Here is a 3,457-nt window from a genome sequence, read left to right as displayed (position 1 = left end):
TGAGATCAGGACTGGTGCCTAAATCAGGAGTCAGACACTCAACCGACTGAGACCCCCAGGCACTCCTACTGATTACATTTTTATAGCTAAGAAAACTGACCAAATTTACAGAGAATATAAAATGACCCAATGGGACTAGAGCTCGTGGCTCATGACATCAGGTCAATGGTCTTCCTATTGTAAGACACTATTATTACTGCACTCTGTTCCCAGATAAATGTGTAGGATGTTTCCACAGGGGGGGGAAAAGAGGGCTGGGCTCTGAGATTCCAAGTGATGAAGATATTCACAGGAATCAAAGTCACAGAAAAAAACTGATCATGGAGATGTGAATGCCCTGAAACAAGACCCTTGTAGCCCAAATAGCAAACCCTTCTCCTCAATCCTAACCTCCTGGGAAGAACCAATCCCACTGGAGTCCAGATTCCAGCAGGACACGTCAGAGACGTGTGGGTTTCCTGATCCTGGCTTTATGTTTGTTCTAGATTTGCTTGTTGCTTTGCTACAACGTAAGTATGCCGAGGACCATACTCAGTACTGAGAACATACATTGCAGTCACTACCTGCTAACCAGGAGGAACTGACAAATACGTTAAAGCAATGGAGTGTTTATATTAAGGGCTATGAGTAAAATAATTTTTGCTCTGGGGGGGATGACAAAATCGGAGAGCGGAAGGAAGGAAAGAACAAAGGCAGCAGAGAGAGAGAGAGAGAGAAATTGATTTCAGAAACATAAAAGAGTTCTATGGGCAAAAACCCTGAACACTGAAAACGGGTGCCTGAAATATTACGCTTCCACAGAGAATCCCCCCATGATTTCCTCTTGACTTTTTGTCCTGAAAAGATAAAGAACCAATAGCTTGTTAAGCCTAACTGATGACATATAGTGAACCTTCCCTTCTTCATACATCCACTCAATCCTTCACAAAATTCCCAATGGATAAGGAGGGCTTTTTAAACCACCTATTTTCCTCTGAGTGCTATTATCACGGGCCAATTTCTTTGAAAGTGTTTCCTAAAAAACATGATCTACTGACTGATAGGGACCTGTCGGTCAAGAACAGAAGTCCTGTGGAAGCTACTGACCAGGACTGCAAGTACACAGTGCACGTGCACCTGTTCTTCTCTTCTAGTCTGAATGGTATTTTTGGAAAATAACAAAATGTATATATACAGACTTTTTTTCACCCCCAGATCAGTTGAGTAGCTCTCTTCTTCCATTCCGGGAAAACATTTTACTGGTTATTCCTGTTAGGCGGAGTATTGAAAGAGATAGGAAAAGTAGAAATTCTATTCCCCTTTAATCCATCCCCAGACTTCTGCCATGGGGCACAAAGCCCCAAAGTGTTTGCTATTCAGCTGTGTATGGTTCAGCAAATCTACTCAGAAAACATACATCTCTTTATACATCTTCTATTTCACTATATTTTCATTTTGATTGATTTTTATATTTCTTTCTGAACTTTATAACTTGGAGATAAAACAAGCTTGGCACTGACCACTTGATATTAAAGAATGTACTGAACACTTGCTCTTAACAGAAAATTGGATCCGTGATGTGACTATTTCTATTTAATGTCAGGTAGTCACAACTTGTTAAGACCTGCTTTTCTTAAAGCTCTGAAATTGCACTTATAATGAAAATGCATTTTCAGTGTTTGGTGTATGCTTACAGCAGGACTTCATCTGTAAATGATCTATAATTTTCTTTTACTAGGCTGGTTCCTAATATAAAGTCCTGATACTGCAATATAGTTTATTTGAATTTATGTCGATATGAATTAATAAAAAAAATAACAGTGACTGAATGATGTCGGTAGTGTGGCCAACAATATCATACCCATGTCAAATTCCTGGCTTTGATACTGCTAAGTGACATTAGATGTTACCGTGGGGGAAGCTGAGGGAAGGGTGCATGGAACTCTTTGTCCTACTTGAGCAAATTTCTGTGAATCTATAAAAGGAGGAAACAGGGCGTCCTATAGAGTAAGAGATACAGACTTTGAAAAAATTAAATTTGGGTTCTTGGCTCCATCACTTAAGAGCTGATTTGGGAATAATTATTTGATCTCTCAAAGCCTCATCTTATTCATCTCTAAAATGGTAGCCATAGTCTTAGTTATAAAATTAAGCAAGAAAATTTCTCCAATGAACCTTGCCTGGAGAAGCTGCTAAAAATGGGATGAGCCATGAGTGATGCAAGGTAAAATCAACAACAAGAACAACAGAATCTGTACTGAATTTCTTATGTTTAAGTGTTTATCTATACTATGCACTCTGGGCCTGAGGCCAACAATGTGTTTTGAGTAACCTGACCCTTAAGTCCTTCTGTATCTCTGAAGTCCCCACCCATCTGTGTCCCTGTCCTATGGCTTCGAGGTGATTGGAGGATACATGACTAATGCCAGGAAGAGGAATTTAATCTTTCTTGGCTTTATCTCTTCATCATAATACTTCCCTATTGACCACAGGGTCAAGATCCAGACATGTTGGCTAAATAGATTACCACTCCAAGGCCCTCTGATATTGTAAAGGATGATCCTTTGAATGCCCTCTTTCACGATTAGAGCAGATAATCCATTGTAATGAAAGTAAACATTCCATTGGATATCATCTCTTGCAACGAAAGTGAGCACTGTAACTTCATAATCCTGGAGAGCTAAGAAGTCACTATTTGTCCCCTTCTAATAGTAGAATGTAGGATCATCAAACACCAGTTCAAGAAGGACATTGAAGCTTCCCAGGTTTTTGGTTTTTGCTTTTTTTCACTTGTTTCGTATCTAATATTGAATATGCCGGTGCATTCCTAACGAGTATCATCATTATAGACAGATTTCTCTGAAAAGTACTTCCGAAGCTGTGTTGCATGCTAACAAGGAACACCAGCTACAGTAAATGGTTTCACATCTATCCTATAAATTACATTTTTAAACATTTTATGTACAATGCAAACATGTGTAGCATCTTTAATTTCATTTTTAAAGAAGTCATCCCTCGTGGAAGAATGGATTCCCTGCTCCTCATCATCGCAATGGACTTTGATGCCTCTGTGTAGAATTTCCCTGTCGTTGTTTTCATCTTATCAAATCCTCAGTGAAGTGTTCACAATCAGCTATGGACCGGTAGTTGAAAGTTGAAATTGATGTGACTCCAAGATGCATATGTTCTTGTCAGTTATGCGGAGATCAATTCTAAATGCATATTTTTGGCCTTGATTTCCATAAGTGTTCTACACACATCGACAACTATCTTCTAAAGTTTTAACGGCAAAGAATGTGGATGAATAAAATGATAGCTCCCACATGAACAAAAGAATGCTGATGACATAATGTATGACCTCATGAACACTTGTGATCTTCTCAGAGGACTAGTAGAAAGGCCGAGAGTCCTGGAAAAAAGACGACCAGGCACAAGAGGCTGGTGCAAAAGTCTTATACAGTGATAAAGGAAAAAAAAC

Source organism: Ursus arctos, unplaced genomic scaffold (assembly GCF_023065955.2).
Source record: "Ursus arctos isolate Adak ecotype North America unplaced genomic scaffold, UrsArc2.0 scaffold_19, whole genome shotgun sequence".
In the NCBI taxonomy this organism is placed as follows: Eukaryota; Metazoa; Chordata; class Mammalia; order Carnivora; family Ursidae; genus Ursus; species Ursus arctos.
This window is presented reverse-complemented; position numbering follows the sequence as displayed.